Source organism: Plecotus auritus (assembly GCF_963455305.1).
Source record: "Plecotus auritus genome assembly, chromosome: X".
NCBI classification, from domain to species: Eukaryota; Metazoa; Chordata; class Mammalia; order Chiroptera; family Vespertilionidae; genus Plecotus; species Plecotus auritus.
Genome location: NC_137784.1, coordinates 110,177,656 through 110,195,824, shown reverse-complemented (window position 1 = coordinate 110,195,824; position 18,169 = coordinate 110,177,656).

The window sequence follows — 18,169 nt, the reverse complement described above, 5'->3', positions numbered from 1 at the left end:
AATCTAATGTGATGTTTCTAAAAGTATGGATGATAAAGAGAGGGCTTGAGTAACCAGCCTACTTTTAAAAACTTTCTTTTTCTACCCCCTTTCTCCTCAGTCTGCTTTATTTTTATAGCATATTCCAAGATCTGAAATTACATTAATGATTTGATTACTTGTTTATTTTTTCTCACACTCAAATGTAAATTATTAATTATTGAATATATAAAGTCCTAGGCTGTCACATATATAAAAAAAATATAACTTCTTCTTGCCATTTGGACTGCTATCCTTTATTTTAATCATCATTACTCATCTCTCATCTCACTTTCTTCAGTAACTTCCTTATTGAGTTCTTTGTTTCTATCTTTGTGGCCATTCAGCTTAAATGATTCAGTTAAATTGTAAGTCAGATCAGGTCACTCTTCTATTACAAAATGTCAGTAGTTTACCATTTTAACCTGATTAAACACTAATCTCCTTATAATGACCTATTAGGCCCTATGTGCTTTGTGTTCCTATAACTCCATTCCTACCACTCTATTTCCTGCTCACTTTGCTCCAGTCACACTGGCCTCCTTAAATACTCAGCTCATCTCTGTCTCAAAGTCTTTGATCTTTTTATCTTGCTGCTCTATATTTATGAAACCCAGATCCTTACATGACTTACCTTCTCACTTACCTCAGGCCTTTACTCACAAGGCATCTTTTTAGTGAGTCCTTCTTTGGCCACACTGCCTAAAAGTTTATCTCTAGCCCCTGAAATTTTGTATCTTCATTTCTTACATTATTTTACTCCTTAGAATTATTACTTATAGCACATTGTATATTTTTATTTATTACATTTATTGATTGTTTAAGCTAAAATGTATGCTCAGTGAAGTCAGGGATTTCTGTCTGTTTAGCTTGCTAGTGTATGCCCAAAACCCAAAATATTGTCTGAAAGGTGCATGAAAGGTGCTCAAGAATTATTCGTTGAATGGATGTATGAATGGAGCTCTTTGACTGCTTCATGATAAAGAACAACCTCTCTTTTTTCTACCTGCTTCTTCTCTAGCCATTACTGTTTATATGCCAAGCACCCCTTAATGTATATGTGCTCCTTTATGAGACTACCTCTGTTTCCCCCAGCCCCATAATCCCTTCCTTGAAGCTTCTGCTACTCACTGGCTATTTCTGAATAACTTTATTCCCCTCACTGACCTAATTTTTCATTTGAAATCTTGCTGAACTAAGTGATCAATATGTACCCTCCTAGCTTTAACATGCTAGGATTCTTTGATTTCTCTCAAAATAACAACAAGAACAACAACATCACAACCGAAACAAATGTTAACATTCCTCAGAGTATGAAGAATCGATTACATTTTCCTCCATTGTTGGAAAAGCTAGAGAAGGGATTTTCTAAGGGATGGAGTTTCTCTAACCATCTCTGAAACAGGAGAGCCACTTGTCCTGAAAAGTCTTTAGCAAAGAAGATTCCACAACTCCCCCATACAAGTTGCCTATCCCTGCTTCTTCTCTACCTTGTTCAGCATCTCAGGCTAAGTACACAAGAACTGTAAAGCCATAGATATGAAATCAAATGCCATTTGTGAAGTGATAAACACATGTAAGAGATGGACAAGATGGTTACTTGCCTTCACAGGAGTGTCCTAAGAGCTTAAGAGATCTAATGTTAGTTCTGCCTTCATTTATCCTGAGACCCTGAGAAAGAGGTTTTCCCTTGGATTGCCTCCACCTTTCCAAGTGAAAATTGAGATAATTGTCTCCACAGACAAAAAATGCAAGAAGATGAGAGGTATATGGCTATATGAAACAATGCCCTGAAGACGGTTATATTTTAAGTTAGTACAATAATACCTTACATTTCTTTAAATGGTGTGTATTTAACTCTCAATTATTTATACATGGGTCATTCACAATTAATATCTAGAAAGATGATAGGCAGGCTGCAGCCGGGAGAATGAACTGGTTTTGCATTGGAGTACAAGGTGATTATTATGCCATTTAAAAGTTTCTGTTGTTCCTAGAACTCTATAAAACACACTGATTGTACTGGTAAACATTAAATATTGATAAGTAAATGTTTCTCTCCTTTTATGAATCTATTATTACTAATGAGCTGTAGGATGCATTTTGTTTCTCTATATTGTGGGAATATTAATAATAAAAACATAGTCTATCCTTCAGTCTCTCGTGAGCCAGTAGAATAAATTGATGAGCTATTTGAATAAAAATTGATCACTCTTTGGCTGTGTGAATACTTATTTTTATTTTTTTAAATAAATCTTTATTGTTCAGATTATTACAATTGTTCCTCTTTTTTCCCCCCATAGCTCCCCTCCACCCGGTTCCCACCTCACCCTCTGCCCTTACCCTCCCGCCACTGTCCTCATCCATAGGTGTACAATTTTTGTCCACTCTCTTCCCACACACCCCTCACCCCTTTCCCCCCGAGAATTGTCAGTCCACTCCCTTTCTATGCCCCTGATTCTATTATATTCACCAGTTTATTCTGTTCATCCGATTTTTTATTCACTTGATTTTTAGATTCACTTGTTGATAGATATGTATTTGTTGTTCATAATTTTTATCTTTACATTTTTCTTCTTCTTCCTCTTCTTAAAGAATACCTTTACGCATTTCATATAATACTGGTTTGGCGGTGATGAACTCCTTTAGCTTTTTCTTGTCTGTGAAGCTCTTTATCTGCCCTTCAATTCTGAATGATAGCTTTGCTGGTTAGAGTAATCTTGGTTGTAGGTTCTTGCTATTAATCACTTTGAATATTTCTTGCCACTCCCATCTGGCCTGCATAGTTTCTGTTGAGAAATCAGCTGACAGTCGTATGGGTGCTCCCTTGTAGGTAACTAACTGTTTTTCTCTTGCTGCTTTTAAGAGTCTCTCTTTGTCTTTTGCTCTTGGCATTTTAATTATGATGTGTCTTGGTGTGGTCCTCTTTGGATTCCTCTTGTTTGGGGTTCTCTGCACTTCCTGGACTTGTAAGTCTATTTCTTTCACCAGGTGGGGTAAGTTTTCTGTCATTATTTCTTCCAATAGGTTTTCAGTATCTTGCTCTCTCTCTTCTTGCACCCCCATAATTCGGATGTTGATACGCCTGAAGTTGTCTCAGAGGCTCCTTACACTATCTTCATATTTTTGGATTCTTTTTTTCTTTTTTTAATATATTTTATTGATTTTAGAGAGGAAGGGAGAGGGAGAGAGAGATAGAAACATCAATGATGAGAGAGAATCATTGATTGGCTGCCTCCTGCATGCCCCTTACTGGGGATCGAACCCGCAACACAGGCACATGTCCTTGGCAGGAATCGAACCTGGGACCCTTCAGTCCGCAGGCTGACGCTCTGTCCATTGAGCCAAACCAGCTAGGGCAGATTCTTTTTTCTTTTTGCTTTTCCGGTTGGGTGTTTTTTGATTCTTTGTATTTTAAATCTTTGACTTGATTCTTGTGATCCTCTAGTCTGCTGTTAGATCTCTGTATAATATTTTTTTATTTCAGTCAGTGTACGCTTAATTTCTAGTTGGTCCTTTTTCATATTCTCGAGGGTCTCACTAAATTTATCGGCCTTTTCTAGAAAATTCTTGAAAAACCTTATAACCGTGGTTTTGAACTCTATATCCAGTCATTTGCTTTCCTCCATTTCTTTTATTTGTGACCTATTTCTTTGTCTCCACATTTTGGCTGCTTCCCTGAGTTGATAGAGTGGCTTTGTGTGCTAGGTGTCCTATAGGGCCCAGTGGCTCAGCCTCCCCAGTTACCTGAGGTGGACACTCTTGGTGCACCCCTTTGTGGGCTGTGTGCAGTCTTGTTGTAGTTAAGCCATAATTGGTGTTGGTATTACTGGGAGGAAATAACCTCCAGGCCAATTGGCTGTGAGGATCAGCTGTGTCTATGATGAGAGAACTTCTGTGCTGGAGACACCCTTATGAGACAAGACTTGCTTCAGTGGGGCTTTGGTGCTAACTGAGTCTGCCCCCTGAGTGTGTCCCTTATGGATCTGAGGAGTTGTAATCTGGATGGTCCTACTCTGACCCCTGGGTACACTGGCTCTTGGATCTCCAAGGAGGTGCTAATTTAGCCTCTGCCTGAGGCCACCCAACAGGAGCTATGGAGAGATCTGCAAATTCCTCTTCTTTGTTTGGGTTTTGGAGGTGCCCAGATGAGGCCCAACTGTGAAGCAATGCAAGCTGCTGTGGGGCCTTGGGGGCCTTCTTTTGGATGTTCTGGGTCTCTCTGACTCAGTTGCAGTTTGTTAGGTAAGTTTAGATTTGAAAGGACCAGGCCATTCATATGCAAATCCCTCTGTGCACAGTTTGGATGGGGCGGAGTCTCAGGGTGGAGCAAACAGCAATGGCTTCCTGTCAGCCCTGCCCTAAGAGGCTCCCAGGTCTCAGTGTCCCTTGGTAATCGCTGTAAGCACCTCTGAGAGAAAGCTGCCCTGACGTTCTGCCCACTGCCAGACAGTCTAGTTTCTCCCCGTATGAGTCTGGGTCCCCAGAGTCTTGCCCGGAACTGGAGTTCAGAGCAGTTGGGAGCTTTTGTCTCCCTCCCACTTGAAAAAGACAGCCACATACTCAGTTGCCAGCCCTCTCCACACATGCCTCCTTACCTCTTCCTTTACTTCCACAGCTCCTCTGAGTCTCAGTGTGCTTTTCTCTTCCCTTCTAGTTGTAGAATTTCCACTCAGCCAGCCTTCCTGTGGTTTTGGATGATGTCTGTTTTGTCTTTTAGTTGTAGTTTTGAAGTGGTTGTGCGAGGCAGCAAGTTCAGGTGTTTACCTATGCTGCCATCTTGATTTCTCCTGATTCGGGAATACTTATTTTTAAATGGTATTAAGCTTACTAATACAGATTGGGATCAAACTCATGACCTTGCTTCCATTAGTACTGTGTTTAGACTTATGGAACTAAAATTGATGACAATTTTTCTCTCACACTTGAAGGCTACTCAACATCTAAACTGAATGGCCTGTTTTTCAACTTAGTCTGGGCCCTGCCCTGAAAAAACAGTGCTGATTGTCTCATCCTAGAATAATCATGAGAATATTCCTGGCAAACTGAGCCTAATATGTTTCCCATCTTAGTCTTGTCACCTACAATAATTTATACAACCTAGCTTTCCTTTCAACTAATTACTGCCCCTTACCTTCCTGGAGGTTGCCCATGTCTAATAAATGGTTAGAGATTGAATAAAAAGGGGAACATGAAGAAAGCAATTTGAACCTTTTTCTGTTACTGACTCACCATTGGAGGTCCCTCTCAAGTACCAGTAGATGGAGCAGAATGAGAATGCACAAAAGAACAACTTTCCAAAAGTTGTCAGGTTTGGAACAGTGATGATATCCCAGCAAACTCTTCTGTCCAGATTTCAAAAACCTTTCCAGCATCTCAAACTCCCAAATGACTAGAAACCTCTGAAGAAAGAAGATTCTTTTGGATTAGGTCCAATTGCAATTGCTAAACCTTTTGATGTGCAGCACCTGGTGATGTCATCTAATTAAAGTATTTAATTTCTTAGGTAAACATTTCTTTCACTGACATTTGACCCACATACATCCTTGTTCAGGCTCCCCTAGAAAACTTAAAAGGAGGATTGATGATTCGAATGATTTGCTTCAAGACCCTTAGGTTATTTCAATTTTCAACCTGCTAGATAAGACATATTTTGCCTCTTGGAAATATTTATCTATCTATTTTCTTATCTTGGTGAACTGGAACACAATTAAACCAAATTTTCACTTTCTTTAAAAAGAGGAAAATGATTACAAGGCCAGGGTTTAAAATAAATTGGAGGATTTTTAGTAGATGTCCTGGGCTCTGCACATACCTTACACAGTTTCTTGCTCTTTCACCACCATCTATTTTCAGTGCCAGAGAGTGGACATATACAACCTGAAGACTCTAAGGTTCTGTGCATCCCTCTGTCAACAAAAATATCTAATGACACTTACTCTACCCACTCAGGCTGGAAAATAGACCCAGGCATTTCAAAAGCATATCCTGGAGTTGAAGCCTAAAAGTCTTTAGGTTACCTCTCACTTATCCAGAAAATATAACTACCAGAACCTGTCTTTAATTGAGCAGTTTGATTTATTGAAATTGTTCCATTTCTCCTTTTCTCGCCATCTCGGTTCAAAATCCATCAATCTATCTGTTTATCTGGAAGCTGCCACCAGAGTTGTATCTCTGGGAACATACTTTGCTCTGAACTAACTCTATTAATCCTACATCCTCAGCCTAATCATAATGTCTGGGGTCCAATTCTCTTCAGATTCAATTCTAAATGCAGGGAGTAAGTTGGTGAGCTGCTCAGTTAACTTCAATAAGATGAAGTTCCAAAGTGCCACCAGACTATTTATCTCACGAGTAGAGTTCAAAGTTTCTGATCTTCACCAGAAAGAAATAATTAACTTTAAGAGCTTCAGGAACCTCATCCCAAATAGGCAATTAAAATTTGCCAAACCAGAGTGTTTGGGGAAAACAGATAAAAAGTAGCATTTTTGTGTAGGGGAAACAAATTTAAAAAAAAGAGAAAGGAGACTTTTGAGACCATGAGACTTTCATATACCACTCATGGCTTTCCAGAGAACTAAGAAATAATTCTTTCTTTAACATTTTGGTCCATAGTCTCTTCACATTCTTTCTGATTAAACTGGTGTCATGACAGAGCCTGCAGCTGATAGAGAACTGTCTATAAGGGGAGCTGAGAGAGGGTGAGCACAGCAGGGAGTCATGTGTTATTGATTTCAACAATGAAATAACCCTTATGTCTGCCTTTCCATGCCTTCCACCTCCCCAGTCTGTGCAAACAGCCTCCGTGGGCTCTTTTTTTTCAACTGCATAAAGTCTGTATTTCTTCATCTGACATGCAAAGTAAACTATAGCAGTTCCTCATTTATCATTTAACATGCATTCATTCATTTACATGGTTCCCACCTTCATGAAACTTGTTATCTAGTGGAGGAAACTGACTTTAAACAAGCAATCAAGAATGTAAATATGCACCTGTAGTAAGTGCTATGCAGATAAACTACACAGTGATATATGTTATCGATTCCCACATCCACCTCTGTCTCCCATGACTCCTCAGCAGATTTTATCCACTTGATTCAAGTTAGTTTCTTCATTATTTCATGAATACCTCATACTCACTCCCACTCCTTCTTCACAGATGGTCCTGCTGTATCTAACAGTTATAATAGAATTAATTCTAGATAAACCTTCCGTAACCAAAGCATTCTTTTTTCAATAGTGAGTCAAAAATATCTTTCTTGTATATGGAAGACAACTAAAGAAATTATCTTAAGGCCTACTAAAATGGTGGCAGGAAAGATTGGGTCTAAGGTAAAAAGGGAAATATTTGTGGATTCTGTAGCTTAGGGTAGGGATGTATCTTAACAGTCTAATGAAGGCCCTAGAACAATAAATACCAGGAACTAACGTGGGCCAAGAAAAAAGGCAGCGACTAAGCTAATAAGAATATGTTTCTCTGCTTTAGAAAGATTGTGACTAGTATAAGACCTCTTCAGTAACTCTGTTTCTGGTACACTCTTGAAAAACCCTTAATCAGAAGATGAGCTAAAGAAAGTGTGTAGTGGATTCCAAAGAGCTAACTATAGTACAGGCAGTTCCTAGTCACAGTCTCTAGGTGCCTGTCTGGAGTTATACATAAATACATAATCCTAATTTGGAAAGTGACAAGTCAGCCTTCTCCCTTCCCCTAATATTATGAAGTAGGCCTCAGCCATGAATTAAGATGCATGGATTAGCAGAAAAAAGGGATATGAGGTTCTCGAGAGGACTGACTTACCAAACATCTCATAATAGTCTTGAAACAGATTTGTAAGGAAATTTCTCTCAACATTGGAAAATTATGTGCCCCCCTTAAATTGGAAAAATGTTCTTTTCACCTGTGATGTTTTGGATTGGTCTCAAACAGAACACTTCTAATAGCTTCGTATGTCAGAGATCCCTCAAAGCTCTGGGGGCATTATTAGCCTTGGGGTACTGCTCAATAATTAAAAACTCTTTCTTGAAAACCCCCAAAGATGCTACACTGGGCATTGTTAAGAAGTTGGAAGACTTGGAAGTTAACTTCACCTGAAACTTTCAGCCCCATAGTAACATACTAATTGTAAATAATGTAAAAAATGTAGAATGCTTTCACAAGGTGAGAGTGAAGAAACTTTGAACACTTAACAAGAATGAAAAAAAATTCTGTACAAACAGAAGCCAAGCAGTGGGTTATTTCAAAAACTTTCTATAAGTTTGACACAAGAGAGTTGTACTAAATGCACTCATATAAATGACACCCAATTTAGCATATAATACTTTATAATAAATTATGCCAGTATAAAAATGCAAATAATCTGTAGGGGAATCTGGGTTCTAATCTTGGTTTGTTACAAAGTTTCTTTATTATGTAGTAAGTCTATTAATCTCTTCCCATTTGTGAAATGGTGAAAAATAACTCCTACCCTGGGTACTTCATATGGGTGTTACCAGGACCAAATTAAATACTGAGTGAAAAGGACACTTGAAGATAAAGAAATATGCCTGTTCATGGAATTATTTTAAACCGAGGGTCAGAAAGAAATAAAAGCAAAGTCTATTGACCTCAGGATAAGGTCTAAATTTCATGTAGAAGACACTGTGCCTTATTTGAATTTGGGAGGAGATGCATTTCCATACAGATATAGATTATCTCATTTAATTTCACAATAGACCTACAAAATACATAATAACACCTTATTTTTATAGATTAAGAAACAGGTTCAAATAAATGAAATAATTTAAGTGGAAAGCAATAAGCAATGTGCCTAGAACATAATAGCCACTCAATAAATGGCAAATAGTGTTATGGACATTATTTATCACACAGTCATTTGATGTATTCAGGTCAGAAACATAGATTACTGATGAGGAATGTGAAAATGAAAATCTATTAATTCATCATAGCTGGTAGAAGGGTAGGGATATAAACTCTATGCAGAAGTCATGTTTCCAGAAAATTCATATTTCTTGATCTATTGACTGGTTAATTGATTGACTTTGTCATGAAATTTTAAATTACTTGATCTAATGACTGACTTATTGGTTCAGTCATTCACTCATGTATTCACTTAATAAATAAACATATTAACTATGTACTATGGCTTCAGACAATATGTCAGAAACTCAATGTACAAAAATAATTAAGTCTAGTTCCCTTAACTTCAATGATTTTATCCTTTAGTAAGGAGATACAGATATCTAAAATGGTTCATGCAAAAAAAAAGTATTACAGGTGCTTTAATAGGAATAAAAGCTATAATGAGAAAGAGAAGAGGGACTAGTCACTTCTGCTGGGATGAAGCTTGTCAGGAAAGGTTAATTGGTAAGGCAAAGCTTGAGTGAGTCTTTAAGATAAGTATATGCTTGTCTTATAAAGGTATAAAGGAAAACCAGAGAAAACTATAAACATGTACCAAGGCTCAGGGATATAACACCTCCTACCTAGTTTGGGAAACAAAAAGCAGCTCAGCATGGCTGGAGCAGACCTTGTAAAATGAAATGGGGCTAGCAGAGTTAGGCATAGGTCAGGTAATGATTGGTATTGTTCACCATGTTAAGAACATGGACTTTGTTTAAAGATAACGGAAAGCCATTGAAGAGTTAAAAGAGTATGTGTCTGGTTTTTGCTTATAGAAAAATACCTGGCGGTATTGTAGAAGATGGAATAGGAGGGCAAGTCTGGAGACATCAAGACTCATTGGAAATTTGAGGAAGTAGTTCAGATGAAGCTTGAATCAAGGCTTCAGTTTTATCTACATGTGTAAAATGGGAATAATAATAATTCATAGGGTTTAGTAAAGTTAAAGTAGAATAGTGCCTGACACTTAGGATGCAATCTATAAGTTTTTGATAACAACAAAAGAATGTAAGCTCCTTGAAAGTAGAATTTTGACTGTCTTATTTACTAATTTTCTATCTGGTACACATCCTCAATATGTTTTTTGAAATATTAATGAATTAATGTTAATTTGTTACTTCTCTCTCTAATTTTTACTCCAAGTAAAGGGCAATTCTTGGAGAGATTATGTAGAATTTGCACGCTTTTTTACTTTATTTTTACTGTTTACACTATTACAGATGTCCCAATCCCCTCCCCTTTACCACCTTCCCAACCCCGCCCTCGTTACCCCTTTCCTCTAGTCATCACCACACTGTTGTCTATGGGTTATGCATAAATGTTATTTGGCTAATCCCTTCACCTTCTAACATCTAGTCAGAGTTTTTTTGTTTTGTTTTGTTTTTCAAATAGTTTTATTGAGATATAACTTACTATCATACAACTCACCCATTTAAAATGTACAGTTGTTAGTATATATTCATAGATATGTTAAACTGTCACAACAGTCAGTTTCAGAATTTTGCACCACCTCAAAAAGAAACCCCATTTTCTACTCATCCCTTCATCTACCTCTCAGACCTAATCTAGTTCATGTCTGCAGATTTACTCATTCTGGATTTTCATATGGATGGAGTCATATACTATGTAGACTTCTGTGATTGTATTCTTTTATAAAGCATAAGGTTTTGGAGGTTTACCCAAGTTGCAGCAAATATCAGTACTCCATTCTTTTATGGACAAATAATATATACTTGCAACCATTTTATTTATCCATATTTTCAATGATGAACATTTTGGTTGTTTCCAGCTTTTGGTTATTATAAATAACTAGAGGCCCAGTGCAAGAAATTTGTGCAAGGGGTGTGTGTGTCCCTCAGCCCAGCCTGCACCGTCTCCAATCAGGGACCCATCAAGGGATGTCTGACTGCCCGTTTAGGCCTGATCCAGGTAGGATTGGGCCTAAAGGGGCAGTCGGACATCCCTCTCACAATCCAGGACTGCTGGCTCCCAACTGCTCGCCAGCCTGCCTTCATGATTGCCCCTAACCACTTCTGCCTGCCAGCCTGATCACCCCCTAACCACTCCCCTGCCAGCCTGATTGATGCCTAACTGCTCCCCTGCCAGCCTCTATGCCCCTAACTGCCCTCCCCTGCAGGCCTGGTCCCCCCCCCACCCCAACTGCCCTTCCCTGCAGGCCTGGTCACCCCCAACTTCCTTCCTCTGCTGGCCTGGTCTCTCCCAACTGCCCTCCCCTGCTGGCCTGATCACCCACAACTGCCCTCCCTTGCAGACTTGGTCACTCCCAACTGCCCTCCCCTGATGACCATCTTGTGGTGGCCATCTTGTATCCACATGGGGGCAGTCATCTTTGACCACATGGGGACAGCCATCTTGTGTGTTGGAGTGACAGTCAATTTGCATATTATTCTTTTATTAGATAGGATAAGATAGGATAGATGCCTGGTGCATGGGTGGGGGCCAAGTGGTTTGCCCTGAAGGATGTCCCAGATCTGGATGGGGGTTCCCTTGGGGCATTGGGCAGCCTGGGTGAGGGGCCTGTGGTCGTTTGCAGGCTGGCCACCACCACCCCCGGCGACCCAAGTGGAGGCCCTGGTATCTGGGATTTATTTATCTTCTATAATAGAAAGTTTGTAGCCTGAAGTGGAGGCCAAGACAGGCCAGGGCTGTGGAAACTTGGCTTCCTCCATTGCCAGGGGCAACTCAAGCCTTCTGCTCCCTCCAGCTCCATGGCTGCTGCCATTTTTGTTGGAATTTATTTATCTTCTATAATTTAAACTTTGTAGCCTTAAGCAGAGTCCAAGGCAGGCTAAGGTAGGCGGAAATCTTGGGTTCCTCCATTGCCAGGGAAACCCAAGCCTCCTGCTCTCTCCGTGGCCGTAGCCATCTTGGTTGGGTTAATTTGGATACTCACTCCTGATTTGCTGGTGGGCGTGGCTTGTGGGTGTAGCGGAGGTACGGTCAATTTGCATATTACTCTTTTATTAGATAGGATGCTGCTATAAAATAGAGTACAAGGTTTTGTGTGACACATATTTTAATTTCTTTTGGGTACATACCTAGAATAGAATTGCTGGGTCACATGATAACTCTAAGTAAAATTGTTTGTGGTACTTCCAAATTGTTTTCTAAAGTGGCCACCTTATTTTACATTCACACAAGCAGTGTATGAGGGTTCTGATTTCTCCACATCCTCATCAACACTTGTTATTTTCTGCCTTTTTTATTCCAGCCATCCTGGTGAGTGTAAAGTGGTATCTCATCATTGTTTTAATTTGTATTTTCCTGATGAATAATGATGTAGAGCAACTTTTCATGTGATTATTTATTTTTTGGACATTTGTATATCTTTATTGAAGAGTTGTCCATTCACATTCTTTGCCCATTTTTTAATTGGCAAATTTGTTGAGGAAATGGCTATCTCTCTGGAGGTTCTTTTTTTTTTATTAAGGTATTACATATGTGTCATTTCCCCCTCATTGTCCCTCACCCCCTACTCATGCCTTCATCCCCCTAGTGTCTGTGTCCATTGGTTATGCTAATATGCATACATACAAGTCCTTTGGTTGCTCTCTTCCCCTCCCCCCACACTCCCCTGCTTTCCTTCTGAGGTTTGACAATCTGATTGATGCTTCTCTGTCTCTGGATCTCTTTTTGTTCATCAGTTTATGTTGTTCATTATATTCCACAAATAAGTGATATCATGTGATACTTATCTTTCTCCAACTGACTTATTTCGCTTAGCATAATGCTCTCCAGGTCCATCCATGCAGTTGCAAATGGTAGGAGTTCCTTCCTTTATACAGCAGCATAGTATTCCATTGTGTAGATGTACCACAGTTTTCTAATTCACTTATCTACTGATGGGCACTTAGGCTGTTTCAAAATGTTAGCTATTTAGGGCAATGGAAACTAAAGTGAAAATAAATGGGACTACATCAAAATAAAAAACTTCTGCATAGCAAAAGAAATATCCTTTCTGATTGGTGTTTCTAGTTTCTTTTTTTTTTTTTTCTTTTCAAATTTTTATTAAGGTATTATATGTGTACATATCTTACCATTGCCCCCCACCCCCACCCCACTCCCATACATGCCCTCACCCCCCAATGTTTTGCATCCGTTGGTTACTCTTATATACATGCATATAAGTCCTTCGGTTGATCTCTTATTTCCCCCACCTCTCCCTAACCTTACCCCTGTAATTTGACAGTCTGTTTGATGCTTTACTGCCTCTGTAACTATCTTTTTGTTCATCAGTTTATAATGTTTTTCATTATCCCCAAATGAGTGGGATCATGTGGTATTTTTCTTTCATTGACTGGCTTATTTCACTTAGCATAATGTTCTCTAATTCCATCCAAGTGCCTACAAATGGTAGTAATTCCTTCTTTTTTACGGCAGCATAGTATTCCATTGTGTAGATGTACCATAGTTTTCTGATCCAGTCATCTGCTGATGGGCACCTAGGCTGTTTCCAAATCTTAGCTATTGTAAATTGTGCTGCTATGAACATAGGGGTGCATATATCCTTTCTGATTGGTGTTTCTGGTTTCTTAGGATATATTCCTAGGAGTGGGATTACTGGGTCAAATGGGAGTTCCATTTTCAGTTTTTTGAGGAAACTCCATACTGTTCTCCACAGTGGCTGCACCAGTCTGCATTCCCACCAGCAGTGCACGAGGGTTCCTTTTTCTCCGCATCCTCGCCAACACTTGTCGTTTGTTGATTTGTTGATGATAGCCATTCTGACAGGTGTGAGATGGTATCGCATTGTCGTTTTGATTTGCATCTCTCAGATAATTAGTGACTTTGAGCATGTTTTCATGTGTCTCTTGGCCTTCCTTCTGTCTTCTTTCGAAAAGATTCTATTTATGTCTGTTGCCCATTTTTTTATTGGATCCTTTATCTTCCTTTTATTAAGTTGTATAAGCTGCCTGTAGATGTTGGAAATTAAACCTTTATCAGTGATACCATTTGCAAATATGTTCTCCCATACAGTGGGGTTTCTTGTTGTTTTGTTGATGGTTTCTTTTGCTGTGCAAAAGCTTTTTATTTTGATGTAGTCCCATTTGTTTATTTTCTGTTTGGCTTCCATTGCCCTAGGGGCAGTATCACTGAAAAAGTTCTTTTGGCATATGTCTGAGATTTTGCTGCCTGTGGATTCCTCTAGTATTTTTATGGTTTCCCGTCTTATATTTAAGTCCTGTACCCATTTTGAGTTTATTTTTGTGTATGGTGTAAGTTGGTGATCTAGTTTCATTTTTTTGCATGTATCTGTCCAATTTTCCCAACACCATTTATTAAAGAGACTGTCTTGACTCCATTGTATGCTCATGCCTCCTTTGTCAAATATTAAATGCGCATATTGGTTTGGGTCGATATCTGGATTCTCTATTCTGTTCCATTGATCTATATGTCTGTTCTTGTGCCAGTACCAGGCTGTTTTGAGGACAGTGGCTTTGTAATACAGCTTGAAATCTGGTATTGAGATCCCTCCTACTTTATTCTTCTTTCTCAGGATTGCTGTGGCTATTCGGGGTCTTTTTTTATTCCAGATGAATTTTTGGAGAGTTCTTTCTAGGTCTGTGAAATACGCCGTTGGTATTTTAATGGGGAGTGCATTGAATCTATAGATTGCTTTGGGTAGCATGGACATTTTAATGATGTTGATTCTACCAATCCATGAACATGGTATGTTCTTCCATCTGTTTACATCTTCCTCTATCTCTTTTTTCAGTGTCCTGTAGTTTTCCGCATATAGGTCTTTTACCTCCTTGGTTAGGTTTATTCCTAAGTATCTTAATTTTTTTGGTGCGATGGAAAATGGGATTGCTTTTTTAGTCTCTCTTTCTGTAAGTTCATTGTTGGTGTATAGAAATGCCATAGATTTCTTGGTGTTAATTTTGTATCCTGCTACATTGCCGAATTCATTTATTAAGTCTGTTAGTTTTTTGATGGAGTCTTTCGGGTTTTTTATGTACAATATCATGTCATCTGCAAATAAGGACAGCTTTACTTCTTCTTTTCCAATTTGGATGCCTTTTATTTCTTCTTCTTGTCTAATTGCAGTGGCTAATACTTCCAGTACTATGTCAAACAGGAGTGGTGAGAGTGGGCATCCCTGTCTTGTTCCTGTTCTTAGGGGAAATGGTTTTAGTTTTTGCCCATTGAGTATGATGTTAGCTGTGGGTTTATCATATATAGCTTTTATTATGTTGAGGTATGATCCTTCTATTCCCACCTTGTTGAGAGTTTTTATCAAGAAAGGGTGTTGGATTTTGTCAAATGCTTTTTCTGCATCAATTGATATGACTATGTGATTTTTATCTCTCAATTTGTTTATGTGATGTATCACATTTATTGATTTGCGGATATTGAACCATCCTTGCATTCCTGTGATAAATCCTACTTGGTCATGGTGTATGATCTTTCTGATGTACTGCTGGATCCTATTTGCTAGAATTTTATTGAGGATTTTGGCATCTACATTCATGAGGGATATTGGCCTGTAATTCTCCTTCATTGTGTTGTCTTTATCTGGTTTTGGTATTAGGGTGATGCTGGCTTCATAGAAGGAGCTTGGAAGTGTTCCTTCCTCTTGAATTTTTTGGAATAGTCTGAGGAGGATAGGTTTTAGATCTTCCTTGAATGTTTGGTAGAACTCTCCTGTGAAGCTGTCTGGCCCCGGGCTTTTGTTTGCTGGAAGCTCTTTGATGACTGCTTCAATTTCTTCCATAGTTACTGGCATGTTGAGATGTTTAGATTCTTCCTGATTGAGTTTTGGAAGGTTATATTTTTCTAGGAATATGTCCATTTCCTCCAGGTTGTCCAGTTTGTTGGAATAGAGTTGTTCGTAGTATTTTTTAACAATCCTTTGTATTTCGGCGGGATCTGTTGTTATTTCACCTCTTTCATTTCTGATCTTGTTTATTTGGGTCCTCTCTCTTTGCTTCTTGGTGAGCCTGGCTAGAGGTTCATCAATCTTGTTTATCCTTTCAAAGAACCAGCTCTTGGTTTTGTTGATCTTTTGTATTGTTTCTTTGGTCTCTATGTCGTTTATCTGTGCTCTGATCTTTATTATTTCCTTCCTTCTGCTTACACTGGGCTTTTCTTGTTGCTCTTTTTCTAACTCTTTGAGTTGTTGGGTTAGGTAATTTATTACCCCTGTTTCTTGTTTTTTGCAGTAGGCTTGTAGAGCTATGAACTTCCCTCTCAGGACTGCTTTCGCTGTGTCCCATAGATTTTGGATTGTAGTGTTTTCATTGTCATTTGTTGTCATGATGTTTTTTATTTCTTCTTTGATCTCTCTGGTAACCCAGTCATGGTTTAATAGCATGCTGTTTAGTCTCCATGTGTTTGATTTCTTTGGGTTGTTTTTATTGTAGTTGATTTCCAGTTTTATGCCACTGTGGTCTGAGAAGATGCTTGATATGATTTCTATCTTCTTGAATTTGAAGAGACTTTGCCTATGTCACAACATATGGTCTATCTTTGAAAATGACCCATGTGCACTTGAGAAGAATGTATATTCTGTGGCTTTGGGGTGAAATGTTCTGAAGATGTCAATTAATTCCATCTGGTCTAGTGAGTCATTTAGGATTGATGTTTCTTTGCTGATGTTTTGTTTAGAGGATTTGTCCAGTGGTGATAGTGGGGAATTAAAGTCCCCTACTATGATTGTATTGCTGTCAATCTCTCCCTTGATATCCTCCAGGAGTTTTTTTATGTATTTGGGTGCTCCTGTATTGGGTGCATATATGTTTACCAGAGTTATTTCTTCTTGTTGGATTTCTCCCTTTAGTATTATGAAATGGCCTTCCTTATCTCTTGTTATGTCCTTCAGTTTGAGATCTAATTTGTCAGAAATAAGTATTGCTACCCCAGCTTTTTTTTCAGTTCCATTTGCCTGGAAAACCTTTTTCCATCCCTTCACCCTCAGTCTGTGTGCGTCTTTTTTTCTGAGGTGGGTTTCTTGTAGACAGCAGATATATGGGTCGTGTTTTCTTATCCAATCCGTTACCCTATGTCTTTTGATTGGGGCATTTAATCCATTTACATTTAAAGTTATTATTGATAGGTACTTATTTGTCGCCATTCCTATTCTTTACCCCTGTGTTACTTCTTCGCTTCCTGTTTCTTTCTTTCTTTTTGTTTTTTTTTGTTTTTTTTTTTTTACAGCAGACCCTTTAGCATTTCTTGCATTGCTGGTTTGGTGGTAATAAATTCCCTTAGTCCTTTTTTGTCTGTGAAGCTCCTGATTTCACCTTCAATTTTGATTGACAGCCTTGCTGGGTACAGTATTCTTGGATTCAGACCCTTCCTTTGCAGGACTTTGTATATTTCATTCCATTCCCTTCTGGCCTGATGAGTTTCTGTTGAGAAATCAGTTGCTAGTCTGATGGGGGTTCCTTTGTATGTAACTTTCTGTCTCTCTCTTGCTGCTTTTAAGATTCTTACTTTGTCATTGGTGTTTGCCAATTTAATTATAATGTGCCTTGGTGTCGGTCTTTTGGGGTTCATTTTGCTTGGGACTCTGTGAGCTTCTTGGATTTGTGTGTGTTTTTTCTTCCCTATATCTGGGAAATTTTCTGTCATTATTTCTTCAAACAGGTTTTGTATTCCTTGCTCAGCTTCCTTTCCTTCTGGAACCCCTATTATGCGTATGTTGTTTTGTTTCATGTTGTCCCAAAGTTCCCTTAGACTCTCCTCCTGCCTTTTAATTTTTTTTTCTAGAAGTTGCTCTACTTGGGTATTTTTTTCCATCTTGTCTTCTAGCTCACTGATGCGGTCCTCTGCTTCTTCTAGTCTGCTCTTGATGCTTTCTATTGAGTTCTTTACGGCAGCGATGTCATTTTTCATTTCTTCTTGGTTCTTCTTCATTTCCTCTTGGTTCTTGCTCATATTGTCGAATTTGTCTTCCATTCTTTTCAGCCACCTTATGACCATTTCTCTGAATTCTTTTTCTGGAAGGTTGCTTGCCTCCATTTCGTTTACTTCCTTTTCTGGTGATGCCTGCTTTTCTTTCATATGCGGGCTGCTTCTTTGTCTCCCCATGGTCTCTCTTCTCTGGGTGTCTGGTTATGTAGTTCTCTCTCTCCTGGTTTGATTTAAAGGCACAAAATACAGCACTACCAGGTACAACTCACAAGGCACTGAACAGGAATGTATTCACGATATTAATAACCTCCAATAAAGGTGACCACCAGAGAAAGGCAAATTAGGTGATAGGAGAGAAAGAAGAAGAGGAAAAAG